Consider the following 21,638-nt stretch of genomic DNA (forward strand, 5'->3'; position numbering starts at 1 on the left):
TCTTAGCTCTCTTTGAGTTTAGTCTAGTGCTTTCATAAACATGCCATGAGAGTTTTGCTGCTGTCCACTTCCTCTCTTACTTTCTTGTCCTTAAGTAATCTTGCCTTCATAATTTGCTGTAATGCCTAGTGTGCTGTTTAGGTCAGAATACCAGGTCAAGGCTTAGCGTGGTTACTTTTTCTTCCTCTGAGTTACGGTAAGCATATGGGTGACGTTTTGTCATATTGCTGAATTACACCTTTTTAAACTGCAGTTTCATGCATTGATTGTTTTTGAAGTCTGGATATAAGCTCTTCTGGTGCAGTTACTTTAAGTGATCTAAATTTTTTCCCTTATTGTCTTTCCTGTCAACATCTTGTTTGTGCCCATGTGATCAAAATCCTTTTCATGATTAAAAATAAGCAAAGCATTCTTTTGCGTTTGTTTGTGTCTAAGTTTCAGATTGTATAAATTTTTCTTTGCCATTAACATGTATCACAATCTAATGTTATAGTATCATTCCAGTTGTAAATGTTGTCAAGGATGTAAACTAATTGAGCCATGGTCTTGTTTACATGTCTTTTGATTTGTAGTAGTGCTTTTAAGATGGTAAAATGTATTGCTGTTTCTAATACCAGGTTATTGCTAGCCTAATTATAGAGGTTAATAGAAGGGTACTGTAGGGGGATATACACTTGGCATTAGGTCGCTGATGAGATTAACAACCCTTTTTTATATATTGTGAACATAAGTATTTCCATAATGGATTTTAAAAAAATTGTTTCCCAAGTTCATCAACCTGCAGACAATTAACATCTCCCTAAGATGTTACCTTTGGAAAACCATTTATTTAGAACCTAGTAGTTTACAAACACTAATTACTTTGCTTAGTAGTTATTGCTATTCTCAGGTCAATAGAATATGTATTTTATACCATAGGATAATCTAAAAAATACTAGAAACCACAAAAATATATTTATTTCATGGAGAATAAAGTCAAATATGACTTGGGAAGACCAGAACACTCTGAAAACCTCAAACAAACAAGTCAGTTGTATAAGACATCCAAATTAGCTAATGCCCCATTCTATGTTATATCACACGCCCAAGGAATCCTGTCTCTCTTGAAATGCAGGTTTTTGTGTTTTCCTGTCCTCCTTTTCCCCTTCTCCCTCCCCAATCTCTCTACCTGTGTATTGCAGGTGGCTTTTTTGGTTACTATTTTGGGTTTGAAAATTAAAACATAGCTTCAGAAAGGCTATTCAGCAGTTTCTGAAAATACAAAAATGTGGCAATGTAGAACAAGACACAGTATGTGTTACTTACTGTGACTTGACCGTGTTCATTTTATCAGCTTTGCCTTAGTAGTCTGACTATGGCAATTTTTAGTACCAACAGCATATTTGATCTGAGCTGTTTTCTCTGTTTAAATACTAGAGAAAACTTGGAAGATTAGTTTTTGGTACAGTGCTCTTTATTGAGAGATGAATTTGGATTGGAAGGTCTTAAAATAGTAAGAAACAGTTAAAAAAAAGTGATTTCCTCTTTGGAAATATGTTTGCCTGATGCTGTTCAGTGATAGTGTCCAGAAGCAGCACTGTGAAGGAGGACAAGAAGGGACCCAAGGGTGCTACGAGCACAGACAGTGCCCGCACCAGTGGAACACCCTGTGCCTCAGGGCCTGAGCACTGTGGTCAAAGCTGGGGGCTGGTATTAGGACCCATCAGCAGTCCCAGACATGGCAAATGGCCACCCAGGGTCTGGGTCTATCCAGCAGCTCCAGCCAGGATCAAAAGGAAATGAGCTGGAGGCAGGACTGGAGAGAAGGCTACATATAATGCAGGTGTGAGGTCCATCCTGGAGATGAGCACAGGACTGCAGGGAGGCATGGTATTTAAGCTCGAGGCAGGACTTGGAGACATAGGCCTGAGCTTAACGGGGGCTCCTGGCTCAGAGGGGGCTAGTGGAGACAGCAGCTGAGGCTGGTCAGGTCAGTAAGGGCCTGATGGTGTCCACAGGGCAGTGACAAGTGGTGGTATATTACATGTGGGGTCTTAGTGAACTCTTGGCTCTTCTGTAATTCTGTGAGGGAAGAAAAGGCTTGTTGGAGCATGTGTATACCTCAGCCCCAAAGTGCTGGAGGTTTTAATGGCTCATGCTAACTCCTTTCCTTCTCTGGTAGTACGAATACCTTTTATGTAGGTGGATACCTGCCAGCTGGAACTATTCTTCTGAGAGTTCAGTAGGACCAGTTTATTCTTGGGAGTCTTCAAACACGCTGATTGTTAAGATATCTCTCATTCTCATAAACTGTGTCTGAGAATGCAGGTGCAATTGAAATGCAACACTGTAGAATAAGATTTGTTTCTTAACTCAAGACGGCATCAAATTCTCTTCAGTAATTTTGACTTGGGGCTTCCTGTTATTGATTCCTTCTTCTCTCAGACATGGAGGGAAAAAAAAAATCCTGTCCTGAAGGATTCTGTCCTTATATAATTGTGAACTTTTCCCTTACTTTCCATGCACAAATGCATGCCTGTGTATGCACACGTCCCTCTGTGTTTGTATTCTCCAGACTGCTGCTGTGTATGAGCCTCCTCAGCTGTTCCTTTGCATGAATCAAGTATGTCCTATCAAGGGACAAACAGATTGTGTCTCCACTACAGTATGCAGTCTGTAATAATAATAATAATTTAAACCAAATGGGGTTTCGTTTAGGTATGGAATATCTGTGAAGGTAAGTGCTGCTTCCCTCCATTGTGAGGCAGCTCAGAGTTTTCACACAGTGGCACTTTTGTCCCTAAAAGATGTTACTGTGCCCTTAGAGGGACCTGGATCTTGTTCAGTGTTTGGCTTTTTTTCGGAAGTAATGGATGTTTTTTCTACTGTTAATTTTGGTTGCTCTGAGGTTTGCTGTTTTCTCATTTAGAAATCCAATCTATCTTTATCTGTTTAATTTACCATGGCATTTAGTGGTTTCTGTCAACAGACTGTGACTCTAGAGAAAACCTTCCATCCCAGGAGCAACATGTTTCAGAGTTTCCAAGTATGTTTGTAGAGACTATGGTGAGTGCCAGAGTAGGAGCACAAGAGAGTTATCAGACTGACACACAAAGATACGTTAGCAAATCTTGATTTTTTTCCACATGCCAAATACCTAAGGAATCCTTAACCATCCTAGTATCTCATGCAAGCTGTAGATTAAACTCTAATTTATCAGTAAGGAATAAGTCACCCTTTCTTCCTCTATTGTTTGCTTTCTCTGTTATCACTTAAAAAACATTTTTCAATATTTTTCAAATAAATTATTCAATTTTTTCTATAGAATAAGCAGTTAATAAACCCCAGCGATTCCAGTAGAGCTTTGGTAGTTTTCTTAGTATCTAGTAAGTTCTGCAGTGATATTAGTGGATCTGAACCTAGAAACAGTGATTTGCTCCTGTCCTCCAAAATAATTTTCTCCTTTGAATTAAGGGCATTTGGTTCAATCTCTTTCACTTTTATTTATGTCCTAAGCATGTATTGTATAGGTCATCTTACTAGAACAAGCAAGGTAGAGGAGTAGTAGAATAGCATGTTAAATGTTGTTTGGAGAAAAGGCATAAAGTTGTTCGCTAATCTCCTAATGTGAGTATTCCATCTGGTAGTTTGAAGTAAGAGAAATGTTTTCAAATCCATTTTGCATTACAGCTTCATTTTGGTCTAGGGAAAAATCTTTTCTCCTCATGATCTAATTTTCATTAGTACTAGTCTCATAACCTATGTAGCCACTTAGCTCTCTTTAATGGAGTAAGGACTTGGTCTTCCACCTTTTAATTAAGTAATTCTGTATCCTGAACTCTCTACTTTGTTGCTTGGACTATTATTGATGTATCCATCTTGTTGGCATGGCCTGAGCTCCCTTATATCCAAGTTGCTACCACTCACAATCACTTCAAATACAACTTCATTTGTTGCCTTGGGAAGCATGAGAGGAGTGTAGTATGAGCTGAATATGAGCCCACACTAGAATTTACTGTTGTGTGGGTTTGCACATAGGTTCTCTGAAGTGCTTCCTGTACACTTTCTGAAGTTTCTGCCTCTTTTTTTCTGTTCCCAGGCAGGAATATTTCCCTGGTTGTGAATTGTGAAAGGTTAAAATTCTATTTTTTCATAGTTTTCAGTTTTATGATTAATTGGGGCGTATGAGGATTGAATTTTCTTCAAGAGTTGCATTTTATTTTTATATGAGGTCACATAACAGTCTTTTTATGTATTACATGTCAGCATTTGTTTAGGATTGAGTATATAAAATACCCTGGAGTTGTATGTCTGTGAAAGTGTAGGTGATTCTGTTTTGGTTTGGGGTTTGGTTGGTTGGATTTAAATTGTGCCAAAAAAGGAGTACAAACTTAAATGAAATGCTTTCAACTCTATATAATTTTTTTTATTGTGGATATCTGAAATATTTGATTTAGTTAACTTCTGTCACATTCTAAAACTTCTCAGCACTAGATGGTTTTCTCCTTACTTTTAGGGGTTAATAACTAGGTACCTGTGAGGTGTAAGGTTACAAAAAAATGTAAAATAATGCTGATAAGATATTTGGAAAGTCTTTGGTGGTATGCATGGATTCATTTTGCTATAGGTAGCCTTCATTGAATCAGCACGTATTTCAGGCTGCTTTCAGTATTAAAAGCAGATAGTGTTCCTTCTTTTTCACTGGGGCAGTTGGCTTAGATGTCTCATGAACAAGAAATATCAGTGTCTTTCCTGTATGGCAGTACGAAAGGAGACAGTGGCGTCATCTCAGAAATGCGGGATTTATGAACAGAAAGATCAGGAAGAGAAGCCTGTGGCTCTGTTTGCTGCCTCTGATGGAGGGATAATTACTGTGTTGGAATCATTTGATGCCAGTACAGTGGCAGATGTGTAGAGTCCAGTTAGAACAGTATTTATTCCTTGGTCAGCATAAGATTTTTCAGTGAAAGATATTGAAGTCCTTGGGAGCACATGAGGATGCTACAGTTTTTATCAGTGAAAGATGTGCCTAGTTATTAATCTGACAGTAGTGCAATGAGTCGAGTGCTAACCAGGCTTAGGTGCAGAAGCAGAGGCCCAGGGCCCATGACGTTGGATTAGACCATGTTGAACACAGAGTTGGGAGACTGATCTGATGAAGGTTTGGGGTCTGCCTTTTTTTAGTTTTGTGGGGTTTGTTTATTTTGTTTTGTGGGGTTTTTGTTCGGAGGTTTTTTGTTTGTTTTGGCTTGTTTATTTTCTCTTGAGGATTATGGCTGTGGCTCGGGGTATGCAACTCTTTGCAGTATTGGAAGGTAGAATAAGTGCCTTGTCTTCCTGAAATTACTGTCTTTTTGGGTTGGTTTGTAAGGGTTTTTTTCAGGTGGGTTTTTTTTGGTGTGGGGTTGTTTTTTTTTTTTTATTCATGTTATTTTCATAAGGAATGTTTGGCCTTGTTGGCTCTTGTCCAGCTGTATCCCTGAGATGCTGAGTGGCTGCCCTACAGGTGGCTTGGGCTTGTAGTGCTGATTCCACAATATTCTGCTCCTGCTGAACCATTTCAGAGGGTCTCTTCCCCACAAGTCAGGTCTGCTCTTCCCCTCCTTTCCACTTTCATATGAGACCGGTGTACCACAGTGTGACTGCACTATTATTTGGCACTGTGGAGCTCCCAGTAAGGAAGGGAATGTGATCATAAACAAGGTGGATGTGGATTATAAAGCAGCACTCTATGCTGATGAACTGCGTATTTACCATGGTCCAGCCTGTCTGAAGAGTGGTCTGCTCTTATTTAAAATGGATATTTCGCAATGTAGTATAGAGATCAACTAGGATTTACTAGATTTTTTTTCCTAATTGCAGTAGCAAATTACTATTTGGTAAGGCCACAAAAAGAGGCCCTAATTGTGTCTGTTAAATCCCTGAACTCTTGCAGTGGTTTGTGTTCCCTGCCCAGATTTTTGGCTAAATGAACTGGCTGAGCTAGATTTCTAGCAGCCTTTTGTGCTTTCAGCAAAAATCTTCTACACCTGTGGGTCCACCTTTGAAAATGCTTTGTGCATTCACATCATCTTTGACTCCTTTATAGTTGGGATGAGTTTTCTGGAGGTACTGTCTTGAAACCATATCAAAATATCTCTGATTGGTTAGGAAATGATGTGGCTTAAGTCTGAGAGCTTGTGAAGCCATTGCCCTCCTGTGCTGAAATTAGTGGCATATTTCAGTAATAATCTCATCAGTTCAGCAGAACAACCACTATTTCTTTGGCTTTCTGTGTTTACTGATGTGAACTCAAATCCCCACGTATCATGTTATGTTTAGATAAAAACATATAGAGAGATGGAAAATGGCAATCTTTGTGGTATGTGAAAAACTGAATTACGTACTGTTTGACAGTGATAGACTTGGGTTTTTGGCAACTGCTTATATACTTCTGCCTATCCAACTATGCCACAATGTTTTCAACGTTTCTGTCTTCTCCTAAAATACTGCTGTCCCCATCTTGAATGAATAGTCAGTCTGAATTACAAATCTGTTCATATTTTATAAAAATCATTGACTGAATACTTACAAGGATGAATTCCATGTCTTCAATTTACTTGATTTAGTTTGTTCATTAATAAAATACAGATTTTCCTATATTTTAATGTTCAACTTTTCACTCATGTAAGTGACACTGCAGTTGAAAGAAGATTTTGATTTTAGAGTACAAAATCAATATGTGTTTTGATTTACATTTGATATTATGCTTGGAGAGACAAAATAGTATTTCTTCTGATCGTAATAATATAGTAATTATGTGGTAATATAATATGTAATAATATATAATATTTAGTTTTACTTGAACTTGAATTCAAGATAAATGCTTAGTGATCTCCCCAGGCAACGTGAAGTGATACAATTACTTTGGCCATACCTTAGCTTATAATATTTAAATGGACATTTTTTGTAATTATTTAGCTCAAACATCTATGTCATGCCAGATCCTGTCATGTCAGTTACCCTCAGAAAACAGAGAAGGTGGAAAGTCCAGAAAGATAGTGCATGTGTTTTTGAAAGCACGTCTCTGCATTAGGCTTTTTTGTTTATATTTTAATCAATATTTGCATGTATGTACATTTAGATTCTAGGTGTACTATGTACTAAGCATGTATTTCAACCATGTGTGTACCAGATATCAGTCTGTTCTGCTTTGGCACGTTTCACCAAATAATTTACATAATGAAAATGATAGATGGCACATAGATATGTGTATCTATATGGAAGGCTTTTTAATTTTAATCATAAAATTTGAAAAGCTAGTATTCCAATGCTTGCAGAAACCACACTGCTATAACAGAGGGAAAAGGAAAAAACAGTTGTTTACAACAGAAAGTTTTAACAGTCTACTTTTTTGCCTAAGGTCTCTTTCCACTGCAACTTACTGTAACTCGCATCCAAGGTCATTATTTCCTAATGAGATATTTAAATAGAATATTGATGACAGTCTCTGAAAGATTTTTTTTCAGTTATTACTTATTTCTTGCAATTATAGCAATTCATATTTGAAAACGGAATATAAAATTATTTATAATGATCTGCTACAAAATCTCGAGGTGCTACATGGTAACAGTTTCACTGAAAACATAGAAAAAATGTATTGTTTATCCTAAAAAGATGATACATTGGTGTGGCTCACATTCTCATCTTACCAACTGTTGTAGTCATTTCTGTTCTCTGTGGGTCTGTCGTCTTCTGTGTCTCCATTGCTGAGAACATGCCTGCTCACCTATGCTTCCTCATGCAAAGTGAGAAGTATTGCATTTTAATAGTTAGCTTCCTTGAGCAGCTGATGTAGAAAGGTAATTTAAGAAAGCAGAAAAGTAAGTAGTTGGATTGGGGCCAGGAAAGAACTGTTTCCTCCCTACTGAGTAGCTTGATTTCTGTCTTCCTCCAAACATCAAAGGTTGCTACACCTGATTCCGTAGGGTAGATTTGTACTTCCTTCAGTGCCAAAGACCCCCAGCCTCTCGTGTCCATTAACGGGAACTGCTGATTGAAACCAACAGCTGAGGGCAGGAGGAGTTAAGCTTTTGGTTATATTGGTTGAGGCAGTGGCTGTGGTCCTCTTCATTCCTCTGTAGTATTAGGCTTGGTCAACTTTGGATTATCTGGAGTTTAGTATAATAAATACCCTTCTGCTGCTGGGAAGGTGGAAGCTGTTGATGTCTTCAGTTTCTCTTACTGTTGCACATGGTAATTCTGCTATTTGTGCTGATCTGTATTATACAAGATTGCTTTGAGTAGTGAATATGATATAGAAGTATTGCAGATTCTTCTAGAGTAAATGTCTTCTACTGTGATAACCTGAATGGAAGATGACCTTGAATTCACGATGGTCCATCACAAAAAGAAAGAAAGATGTTTATGCACAAAGAAGTTATTACATAGCTGTATTCAGTATATAATTAGGGTATAAACTTTTCACTAAGTATTTGCCTGAAATAATGTAATTTTTTCTCTTATGCTTTATGACTCTTGTCTTTCAGCTTTGCATGCCTCTTCATGATTTCTGCCACTATTACTCTCTCTTTATGATACTACTTTCTAATTTTTAGAGTCTTCACTGCTCAAACTCCCTTCTTTGAACTTCAGTTCTATCTATGGGATTTTAAGTACAGAACTTGTGAAATCTTTAGCTGCAACATCTGAATTTCTCTGATGTTGTGCTGTCTTAATTCAATGACAAAATAATCCTGAACTGGACTTCTTTACTTTCCCTATAGGGATTACAGCATGATCCCCTGCCATGAGTAATTTTGAGAGAAAAAAATAAATTAAAATGTTCAAAGGGTCTTTAAACTACTTTTTTCACTAGTAAATCAAATACCTGCTGTTGTGGCATCATTTGTGGTATGACTTGAAGACTAGTATTCATTTCTTGGATTGTTTTTTTTGTTGTTAAATGCTGTTTGAGTGGATCTAGGACAAGCATGTTTTTAATATGTTTTTAATAAATGGCATAAGTTGTGTCCTATTCCAAGACATGTTCAGCCAGTCCTTCATTACGTTTACTGACATATGACACCTAAGAATTACTCCAGTAAATAGTTGTTTCTTTGGCATGATTCTACTATACAAAATAACATACAAAGGCAATTCCGTACTATGTGCTAATACTGCCAATTGTACTGTAACACATATTTTTCATTCCCTTGTTTTTATGATGATGGATTTTACGCCTGTTTCTTCAATGGTGCAGTTGCCAACATGTCAAAGTAAATGCATCGTTCACCTGGTTCTTTATGTAGTCCAGTCATATGCTGTTCACATGCAGTGAGGTTTTTCAGTGGAGTCAGAAGGTACGTGTTGGTAAAGTTCTGTACCAAAGGCAAGAATCATTGACACATTGTACACACCAAGCATTACTGGCCTTGAATTCTTGCTGTGCGGTGTTTTGTGTTCATGCTATTTCTTGAGCTCTCAGTTCTTGAGAAATGAGAAATACTGTTTAAATAGAAATAAATTCTACAACTATTTTTTTTCTAGTTCATGAAAGCTTCCTCTTTTGAGTCTGCTGAATGACTTCTGCATTGAGTTAGAAAACAGTTTGTTTTGATTGTTTCCGTTTTTGCACATTTGTCTCCCTTAGATTATTTCCTCCCAGCCTCACAAATTTTAACTTCTTCTGCCTATAGTGCCATCATGAGTTTAAAAATTGCATCAAATCTTTTCCCGATACATTTTGATACATTTCCTTTTTGCTCTTGTACATCTCATGTTCAGAATATCTGCTATTTCATAGTTCACTTTTATGAGTCTTGCTGAATCTTCTAAGATGCCAAAAATCACTGTGCAATTCTCTAAACTCCAGTACACCACACAACTTGCAAGTCAGTGGGAAAAACAGCAGTCATCACATGCTCCAACTGCGTCATCTTATTAAAACTTTGGGCAGCTTCAGGCATATTTGAGCTTCTTCGTCACTAGGTGGCTTCCCACACTGCACAGTTCTGTTAATCTGTTAACTCAAGAAGAGGATCACCAGCGTTTAACTATTTCCTCAATTTTTAAGTTAAACTATGTGGAGAAAAGGTTGGGGGGAGGGAAGGAGAAGCCTGATTTTGTTTTGTGTAATTATGATCTATAGTTTCCTACAGTTTCAGATTATTCCTTTCAATGCTGCATTCCTGATTATTTTGAAGATTCACTCAGAAAATGGGGCAGCTTTAACATACTGGAACCTGATTACAGGTTAGCACACAATATTGTAAGGCGACTTCCTGCCTGTCTTTTGGCAGATGCTTACATACAGAAGTGGTTTTGGATCACACAACAAGCGACATGTTCTAGTCTGCCTGAATGAGAAGAGATCATTTTGAAGTTGTTTGCAATTTCATATATCTGTAATTCTGACATCAATATGCTTTCTGAGGTTGGAGATAAATTCCTCCTTGTTGAGAAGAGCTTTCATTTGCGTCCCTTCTCTTAACGCCCACGTACATATTTCCTAAGGGAAATCTGGACAGAATCCTGAGAAACATTTTATTAATTTCTCAGATTACAGTAAATACTGAGAAATAACCTCATATGTCATACTTACAATTGATGTTGTGTTGCCTTTAGTCCTAGCTTTTCACATAAAAACCCCCAAAACTAGAAAAAACAAGACAAGCAGTAGAGAAGCCATTGTTTTGAAAAAATACTGTCTTGCTGAACATTAGTGTAAGAAGTGTCTGTGTTTTTACATACTCATAATTCTGGGGGTTTTAATGGCCTATTTTAAAGTGTTATACAACTTAAGTGTTTAAAGTTAAGTGTCCATGTCTTTACTGCTCATCAGCAGAGTCGGATAACTTTTAGTCGCCTAATAATATAGCCTCTTTTGCTAGTATTGGTATGACTTTCTAAATGTGAATAAAAATGAAAAAAAACTTGTCAAAGTGTCTGATTGAAGCATCACTTGTGCCCTTTTAGGTAAAGGTGGAATTTTTTTTTGAACACCTGACAGGGAAATGTGTTAAGGGATGTGTAAAAAGAAGAATCAGAATTGGGAAACATCTTGTGCTTGAATTTGTTCTTAGACTTGACCTAGAGATAATTTTAATGGAAAATAACTTTCCCTGAATAAGATGAATGGGCTCAAAAAAATTTATATTTTGCCATTATCTATCAAAGTACACGAAGGCATGTTTTTATGGTCTTCTCATTGACTTGTGAATTCATAAGATTTGAAAAATAGAGAGGAATAGGGCATTTTAGCTGTGATCATCAGTATGTGACATAAGAGCAAAATCACTGAAGTAAAGGTACTTTAAAAAAACCCTCAAAGAAATAACTGAAAAATTGAATATTAAGATTGTGCTTGTCAGATAATATAGGTGGCACAAAATTCAATGTAACATGTTCACAATTATTAATATTATTTCAAGTTTATTGTATGTGAGAGTATCTTTCGTTATATGGCTTCTTTATGTGGGGAAGAAAAAAACTCAACACTGTTTAATGCTGATGTTTATGCTGAAGCTCACATAAACTGTGAGATTTTAACCTATTAACTTACAAAGTCCTTTAAGATAATTTACATGAACTCTGTTATAATTGCATTTTATATTCCTTTATCTGTTTGTATAGCAAATAAATTTTGAAATTTGGATTTTTGGGGTCACTTGAAATTTTTCTCATTGAAAATTGAAAAATTTTGTGTTAATGTTATTGAGAAGTCTCACAATTTGCATATTTTTCTACATTATTCTTCTTAACTGTTATTCTTGAAATGTGATTATAATTTTTTAAAAATATCAGATTCCTAATTGTAGAAACAAATTACACTGAATTAAGTAATAGTTCTATTTGCGCTTCAAATAGTCTACTAAAATGTGAGATGCTTAGAGCAGATTTCTGTGCTGCTCATCCTTTTGCTTTTACTCCAGGATGCACTTTAGAAGAGTTAGTATTTATACCAAGAATAAATAAGTTTAAAAGGGGCACCTTAAGGGGTGCCCCTACCCCCAGTTGTGGCATTTAGGCAATAAAAATGTACATTTTTGTGGACACACAACTTTTTCTCCGGTAGGCTTAATAAAAAGCTGTTGAAGTATTTGCTTTAAATTTTCTTCTGACTAGCTGTTTTAGCTTTTTCCATTGCACAAAGACTAATCCAGTAAATAAAATGTATGTTTTACTAAGTATCTGCTAGTACAAATGAGATTGAACTCCTGAGTTTCTGGTCCCTTTGGGATCAACATATTTCTCTGCAAGTTGCTGCTTTAGCAACTGAGGGTACTGAGTAGATCTCAAAAAATGCTGAGGTGTTTGTGCACCCCTGTGCTGCAGAGCACCATGCAGTTGTACTTCACTAAATGGGGAGACGAAAAAAAAGTGACGAACAAAAGGTAATTCCTGCCTCCGTCAACTGGATACCAATTGTGTGGTGGCACGGAGAACTATGTCTGTTTTGGGTTTTTATGTAGAAGACGGTTTCTTTTCGAGTAGAGCACCATAAATACAGAAGTGAAGATTTGAGAAGTGCCTGGAAACAGTTCTGCCCTGATTCATAATTGTATTTGGAATTAAGTGAACTAGATTAATTCACTGACTAGAGAAGATCTTTCACATGTTCCCTCTCTCTACAGAGATCGCCCATTAGTTCCCTTATTCAAGTTGTCATCCTTGTTTTTCTGAAGTCTAGACTCAATTGAGAGGAAGAAAAAAGTGGTAAAATAAGATCTTAGATCCATATTTAGACTATAATAAAAAATAGTTGTATAATTTTTTTCAGCATGCTAGTACCTGTTATGTTCTGTTGAGGAGTATGGAGTGAGGCTTGTACAAATATTATTTCCTTCTGCTCTGAGCACAGTAATAGTGTAAGATGTACAGAAGATTTCAGGCAAATGAGCACTGAGTACTGCGTCCAGAGAATTAAGATCAGGTATTTCTCAGCATCCCTATGAAGCATGTTGATAGTCTATAAAAATTCTGAAAGTAAAAGCTGCCATTGGTATCTGAAGTACTGTTTCCGAAGAGTTTCTTAAGTCTGATGGAGCTCCTGACTTCTTGTTACATAAAACATCTTAACAAACATGAAAGGTCTATGTAGACTGAGCCTAAATATGACAGTTATAATCAACAGTGTAGTTTTAGCTCGTGCATGTCATCATGTCAAGGAGGCACAAATTGAAGTACAAGAAATTTTATTTAAACATAAGAGAAAACTTTTTACTGTACAGGTGATTGAACACTGGAACAGGTTGCCCAGAGAGGGTGTGGAGTCTCCATCCTTGGCGATACTCAAAAGCTGTCTGGGCATGGTACTGAGCAGCCTGCTTTAGTTGTCCCTGCTTTGAGTAGTGGGGGCTTGGACTAGGCGATCTCCAGAGGTCCCTTCCCACCTCAGCCACTCTGTGATGATGTGATGTTTAAATAAATATAAACAGCAACAGAAAAATCCACAAGGATTTAGACACAAATACAATGGATGTTAGTGCAGTTGCTTAATACTGGTGGAGAACTTCGCTTCAGAGGTAAGTGTTGTGGTTTGACGCTTTAAAAAGTAATACCCTGAACTAAGGGTTCCCCATGCCATGCAGAATGCATCCCCATTTCCTGACATAAAAACATTTCCAGTGCAATCCTGTAGCCTTATTCAGCCTCAGGAAAGAAGACCTCTATTTCCAAATTCCTTCCCTGCTAGGCAGAGTGAAATATTCCAACTGGAAACATACACCCCAAGCTTCTGTCTCTGGTAACTTAACATGTTGAATTTCATCAGCTTGATTTACAAGAAGACTTCAATGGTCCTTTTTTTTTTTTCCTTTTTTTAATTTCTTTTTCTGAATTTCTCCTGCAAAACATATGGGGTTTATTTTTCCTAAAGTAACCATGTAGAATTCTGGTTTTAGAGTTTTATCTTCAAGACAGAAGTAGGGGTTTAGTTGCTTTTTTTTTTTTTGAATTTTGTTGATATGTGTGTAGACTTTGTGAAAAGGAGCTATTTAAGCAAAGGTCAAGTACAAAATTGTCACACATCACATGCTTATCTAGCTTATTTTTAAACTAATACACAAGTGTCTAAGTATCACATGGTCTTTCTTGCATTGCAGACTGGTGCCAGACTTGGTGTCTTTTCTGTTTTTGAGACAAATGTCTAGTGGTTTTTATTCTCAGTGAGTATGTTTGAGTCACATATATCATATAATGTTGCTTTGCTTCTGAAGTTCAATCATTTTGCAGAAGGTAGGTGGGCTTTCCACATTTTAACTTGGTATTAGGCTGAAAACTGCAGCTGGGGAATGTTTACTGAAGGGTTTGTTTAGTCATTCACATTCCTGTGTTCCAGCAGTTTTAGATCATTTGTTAAAGAGCTTAAAGAGGAACTCCCTTCATTATTGAGGTAGAGAGGTTTTTCTCCTGCAAGTTAAGGGATTTTGATTTATTTATTTTTTTCCCCTCTCAAAAACTATACGTTAGTTACTTTTCTAAACAGCAGGTATGGGTAAAATAGTATACTGATTTAATGTAACTAGACAAATACATATTGAAATTTCTGTCTTTTGTTTTAGGAATAATTTAGTAAAGTAAAATGTAATAACTCTTGAGATTTTGTTTTTAATTTACCACTTAAATAAGCAATAGTCTAAATGAAAGTTTTAAGTAATAGAGGGAAAACATTATTACAGGTTAAACTATTTATGTATCAACATCTTTAGGAAAGTTCAGCTGTATAATTCAGCACTGTTTAATGAATTCACTTGCAGTTCTGTAATTCACAATAATATAGTGATGTCCATTCACCAAGCATGCTATAAACATTTAAACAACCTTGGAATTCCGACTAAAGGTTTAGTAGTGATGTCTCCACTAGGCTTATCCATTTTGCTTGAAGAGAAGGCATAAGCAAATGTTGTGCTTCTTGACTTGTATCTGCAGCTTGTAGGGAAATAGTAGGTTTGCAAGGGAGTCTTGCTGTAGCTGCAGCTGATCTTCAGAAGTGTTTCTTGGAAATGTTTAAATCCTAATCTAGCAATTTTTTGGTGGAAACTATGGTTATGTAGTCCATGTTTAGAAATATATGTATGTGAAAGCACCAAAGTAATATAGAACTTATACTAAGTACTGTTTAGTTCCTATCCTTGTTTGTGTAGGTTCCCTTGTATAAATGTTCCCTTCATGCACTAGGTATACATCCCTTGCACCTGTGCTGAAAGCCAAGCTAGTGCAGACACTTTATAACCAACTAAGATCTAAGATACACATTCTTTTCGATTCAGACAGGTGGTGAACTTACTGCAGAGACTACAATGGGAATTTTAATCATTAAACTTAAACTAGGCCCTATTCCTATATTACCAATTCATTTTAGCAGCTTACGTACTTTACAACTGTTGCTTCTTTGAGTGGAAGTACAGTGATGAGGCGTAGTTTGTAGTGTTAAAGTCAAATATAGGAGTGAAGCCATACTTAATAAAATAACAGTCAACTAAAAATAACAGAAAGCTTGAGAAATGCTATAAAAATATTTTGAAAAATGGAAGTAGGTGTGAAGTGATGGTACTTGCTGTGAGGTCTTTTTTTAGACACTATGTTTCTGTGATGGCAAAATGGACAGTCTCAAGGATTGTGTTTCACTGTTGTATCTTTATTCTTCTTTCAAAGTATTTCTTCTTTTGACCCTGACAGCTGTGGATTAGAGTTCTGGGTTTTTGGGTGTTTTTTTGCTCCCTTGTTCTCTAAATACAATGTGTCTAAACACAAGTTGTATCTAAACTGTCTTAAGTATCAAAAATGCCATCTATTTTGGCAGGCTGGATGAGATGTGAGAATACAATTAATGTGGGTAAAAGAAGCACATTTTAAGTAGGACTTTTTCTTAGGGCTTGTAGCTGAAAACTTTTGTTTGAACATACATTGTTCAAAAAAATGTTTGTGGTTTGAAAAACGCCCTCACCCTGCCAACTGGACTTCAAATTCTACAAAAATAAGGATATTCTTGCTGCAAAATAGTGCATAGGCTCCAGTGTTCTCTGGTACGTTGTGTGAAAACAGTGCTAAAACACAACCAACCAAAGTAGATCTGTGTGTTTGCTGTATATTTGTGTAAGGAGAAATGCATCTTTGAGAGAAGATGACTTCCTTTGTCTGACAACTATTAAAATACTGGGAACAAGATTTTTTCAGTGCTAACTGTTTTTGTTTTGTTAGCTATATTTCAGATTTCATGAGTGTTTGTGTTTATTATAAGGCCATTTTCCTTTTGAGATATTCATCTGCATAGATTGGTCCAGTTTATGATACCTTCTGCAAAATAAGAAAGAATAAGACTTGGTATTCTTTGATTTTAATAAAATAATTTAATACATAATGCTTGTGAGACTTAGATGGGAAGATATTCTTGGCAAAGTGATATGCACCTGATTTATGTATATTCTTTCAAATAGCACTTACTGCTAAGTAAGGTCTCAAAAAGGTAATATTACTGTACCTAACTGCACTTAAAACTCTGGTATCTGCTGTCGTCCTACTCTCCTTTCTTTAGGAGTGTCTAGGGTTTATCTTAGGTATATGTTGAATATTTTATGTTGAATTATTTTCTTATGCAATCAATATGTGGATAACAGTAGTCCCTTTTGAAATAAAATTGTGAAAGTAATACCATAAACACTCAGTGAATACAGTGGCTTTATGTTAGTCTAGATCAGCTGAATGGCTTTATTTTTCAAAGGGAAAAGCAAAGCATAAAGAGAGACCTATCTCTGTCGAGTCTAATGAGACTAGAAACTTGGATTCTATAGTTTGTATAAACTGCCTTAGACGTGATCACACATAACAGCTTATTGCACATCTGTTAATTGAGGGACTTGTCTTTGTTGTTTATACGGTACATTCAGGTTTTTCCCCCCCCCATCAATTTCTGTTACATGTGATGCAGGTGTGTTTGCAGAAGAGAGTTTGGGATTCTTAAGTAAATTCGAGTTAAATGAATTCACAAGTTTAAATGTGGCCAGATATAACAATACTGTCAAATTTCATCTTTTTTTGGTAAGACTTGTTTACAATTTGGGTTGATTTCAACATTTCAAAGGAATGTGGAGAAGCACAAATATATTCCACTCGGGACTAAATTATGGGCTTTGCACAGTTACTACCTGTATGTGTCTGTATAAAGCTTCAAGGCATGTTGATTAATGTTGCACAAAGGTGAAGGGTGGCAGGAAACAAAGTGCAATTTTAAATGGCAACTCACAACTCCATGGCCATGGAAGAACATGCATGCACTTGCTTTCTCAGTGTTCTCTGTATGGATACAGTGCCCCTTCCCTGTATTCTTTATCCTGTGGAGGAACATGATGAAAGTGGAAACCTAATTTGCACAGAACCAATAGCTATTTTGTCATCTTTACAATAAGTGTTCTAATTTATTTTTTTTTGTGTGTGTGAATTGTTGGCTGGCTGTAGCTCCAATAGCATGCTTGGCAATATTTTGTTCGTGACTGGCTACTGCATGTCTGCTCCAAAAAATCTACCATACTTGTTTCTCTACTAGTGTTAGCCCCCAAAGCGCTGTGGTGTACTTATGGATAACATGTGAGTATCACAGTAGTGTCACACTCTAAATGTATTTGATAATAAATGGAGTGAAAATTATTAAACGTTGATACTGTTTCAGGTATCTTTCATTTAATGTTCTTCTCTGGTTTTCCTTGTACAGGCCAGACCTGGTCCTTCTCTGCATTGATTTCTCATCTTCTAGCTTTTCTTACCCCTGTAGTTGAATCTCAGCTTCCTGTGGTATGGAAGCATGCTGTGTTTCTTTTTTGTGTGTGTGTGTCTTTTACACATATGTGTGCACACACTCATCCATGTAGACACATAATCCTAGAGCAGAGCAGGTCTTTGGGCTCTAGAAGAAGGAATAGTGTTGTTGTTGGGTTCCAGCATCTCAAAGAGATGAGATCAGCTGTGGTACAACCTGTTTCAGTACTTGACCACTGTCATGGTAAAGTACTTTCTTCGGTCTAATCCTAGTTTCCTTTATTACAACATGTGTCCATTGCTTCTAATCCTATGACTTTGAACCTCCAAAAACAGCCTGCCTGTATGTTCATCGTATGGTCCCATCAGCTATTTGTAGACAGCAGTAAGATCTCCTCATCCTAACCATGAGTAGGCCTGTTCTCTCAGCCTCTCCTTGTGTGCCGTGTGCCTGAGCACCCCAGTCATCTTGGTGGCCCTCCTGTCTATAAATAATAAAATGAAATAATAAACGAATATGAAATGAATAATAAATGAAATAATAGTGGCTTCAGCATCAGTCCCTGAGGAACACCAATGCTAACCAGCCACCGGTTAGACTTTGCACTGTTGATCACAATCCAGCAGTCCAGCCAGTTTGTAACCCACCTTGTTGTTACTTATTCAGTCTATACCACAGCGATTTGGCTTTATGGATTCTATGGGAGACTGTTGTAGAGACCTGTCTAAAATCAAGGTATATGACATACCCGGCCTGTGCCTTCCCATGGGATCAGTCACCTTTTTGTAGAAGGCATGGTCGGGTCATGTCTTTTGCTTCGGACAGCTCAGCCTCACAAGGAAAATGTCATTTTAACCCATGTTTATAAAAGCAAACAAATATCTTGTAGTACGATGTCATCAACCTTATTTGTGAAGGCGTTTCTGCAGGGAAGTTATTGGATGGTGCTTACTGAACGAAATGGTAATCTTCCTTGGTATGTTGACTTGTTGGGTCTGTTCAACAGTCCATGTGCAGCCAGTGTAAAATCCCCATCATCCAAAAAGTTGGGTCTTTTTAAGACCTTTGTTAAAGTAGAAAAGCTGTTTCAAGTCAACCATTGCAAAGATGATGTTGTAGTCAAATGTGGCTGTGGAAATATGAAGAAAAATTCCATTTAAGTGTTGACTAAGGCCTGTAAACAACTGAATTGCTGAGCTACTTTGTGTTTTCCTTTTTATTGTTAAGTCTTGCTTTTGATGACTAGAGCTGCCTCTTGTGTATTTTCCAGCCTGTAATGTCTAGAAGGCTGTTTAGATCCTGAATCCCCAAGGGGTTCTGTGGCCTGTTTTCTAATGCGCTGATTTGTGCATTAAGTGCTTTAGTCATGGTCCTTCTGATTTTCTTTTAAATGACTGACTATAACTAGCTGAGTTGCAATGGAGGTGACAAAAAAGAAAAAAAGAATTTTCACCAACTTAGGTCTAACCAGACAAGAACTAGTTGTCTGTGCTTTAAAAAAGAAAAGAAAAAAAAAAAGCTGGCAAGTTATGGTTTCTGTCAGAGCTGGCAGCAGTTGAACTGGAAAAGTTTCAGACTCACCACAGACTTGAGTGGTTAAAGAGGAAATCAAAGCGTACGAACACTGGCCAATTAGCTTGGAAGAAAGTCAGACCATTCCAGTCACTGGGACATGAGGACACCGCTGGAGAGTTTACAAGCATAATGGTCACTGAATGCAAGACAACAGGAAGAAGTGAAGAAAATGGCAGAAAGAAAAAAAAAAGTAAAATAGAAGAAAAGAGCTGAGGAATCATTAGAAGGGGAGAATTTTGGAGCAGTAAAGCAGATGGAGAAGTTGAGGATCATTAGTTTAGTAATGAAAGGGCTACTGTTTCCTGGTTTTCTGCACTGTCACTATGCTTTTAAATTCTGCAAAATATAAATTTTATATTATAAAATAATGAAAATAATTTATAAATGTTAGTTTGCCTAATTAATCAAATTAGTTTCCCTAGTTATTTAAGAGTAAGTACCTTTATTTGCATTTTCTTTAAGAGGTACATGAGCAGTAAGGAAGATACGCCCATGAAGATAATTTGACTGACTTGGCTTTATAACTGTGTAAAGGGGATTTAATTTGCTTTTGAAAATCCCCTTGGAGACTCTTAAAGGCAAACTTAAGGCCCCTGGTTTAAATTTCTATTTTTAAAAGAAATCAGTCATCGGATTCTTATAAGAATAACTGTGTAAATCAGTCCATTAAATTGCTTGGAAAATCTCAGACAGATTTAGGATTGGGCAATTATGTTGAAATGTGTGGTCTTCTTTCATTTGAAGTTGACAAAGTAATACATAACAAAGAGTATGTACTTGAAACATGTATATGTCTTTCTACTGGTGCACATACACATATTTTTTTTCAGCAAGGCTAACCAATTTATCACAAGACAGAGATGACATTTAAGAGCAACAACATAGTATTAATTGTAGATAATGCTTAGATCCTTGTCCACATGGGAGCTTTTAACATTTCTACTGCTGCCGCAACCAGTAGGACATTTGGGGGCAGAAAGCATTGTATAGACACAATCATTGGGAAGGGGTTCTTTCTAGATTATAAATCGTGAGTTTGTTTTTATTATGCACTTATTTCCATTATTTTACCCACACAATTCAGATCCACTTCCCACAGACATTTTACAAATACTTTTTCGGAAATTGGTCTGATGGCCATCTTAGATAAATTCTAAATTAAGCCTGGTAGTTTCAGTGCTGCTGAAATCTAACTTCTCCCCCCCCCCCCCCCCGGATGTTTTGACCAGTACAAAAACAATACCTTTTATCCCAAGAATCTGTGTGGTACCTGCTGCATGTTACAGAATTAACTGCAGCCTAACGTTTCCTGTGAGATTTCAGCACTCTAAAAGAGTCTGTCCCAAAAGTCCTTCAGGAAGTAAAAACAATAGCTCTTATCACAGGCAGTGGTCTACTTTTCAACTAGGTTTTCTGTATGGGTGATGCTGCTGCTGATGTGAAGATGCATGGTAATGAAGTGGAGTGCTTATAAAAAGACACTTGACTCCCCTTCCCCTTCTACTCACGGAGTTCTGCTGAGATGCTTCATTCCTGAAACAGAACTTTAAATGTGCTCATTGTCTCCCCCCACCCTGATATGCAGAAATCATAGTTTTAATTTAATCCTTAGTATTTTGTTAAAAAACTTTGAAAGCTGAATTTTTAAAGCTTATAAAATTGTTCATTACTAACCCAATTAGGTTTTGCAGCACATTCAGTATAAGTTATGTTAAATCATCTGCCTCCAACAGAGTGGTTTTTTTAATAAATTTATACTATTTGATGCTTTACATACTAAGGCATTTGTCAAGTTACAGCTCCATAAATCTTTTTAAATTAAAGCAAGTCTCCAAGAATCCTGTCCTCAGAGGTAATTTTCCAATCACTGCTGTTCATTAGGAGGGATCTGAGAGTAATAGTTGCTTATGGATGCTGAAATAGTGATGTTTGGGGTATTCTGCAACTGCGTCTCTGGGAGTAGCTGTGAGCAGATTTCGAAGAAAGTATCTTTTCTATCTAAGGTTTTTCTGTCATAACTCTTTATTTCTATCACCTTCCTTACTGCTATTTGACTGAGGCCAGGAGTCATTGTCTTCCAAATACTGTTACTCTTTATGAAGTGTTGAAAGAATTGATTACTTGTAGTTACAATGCCGTGGCATTTTCAGCTCTGTGCAACCACAGAACCTAATTTATCTACCTGTGCTATTTCAGCTGAGTTGCTTCTTAATATTAATGATTGTCATGATCTGCCCCTAAAGTTGTGGTCTGTGTAGCCAAGCAGCTACTAGGAAATGCTTCCAAAATAATTAATGTCTCTGTGAATTATAGAGCTTTAGTTTGAATTGCAGAGAAAAAAATCGTTGCC

The 21,638-nt window shown here is 36.8% G+C and overlaps 1 protein-coding gene across 6 annotated transcripts in view; it reads left to right on the forward strand.

Moving 5' to 3' along the window:
- Positions 1-21,638, forward strand: part of CDKAL1 (CDK5 regulatory subunit associated protein 1 like 1) — a 450,261-nt gene that overhangs the window by 166,963 nt on the left and 261,660 nt on the right. The window lies entirely within an intron of this gene.

This window comes from Grus americana, chromosome 2 (assembly GCF_028858705.1).
Source record: "Grus americana isolate bGruAme1 chromosome 2, bGruAme1.mat, whole genome shotgun sequence".
In the NCBI taxonomy this organism is placed as follows: Eukaryota; Metazoa; Chordata; class Aves; order Gruiformes; family Gruidae; genus Grus; species Grus americana.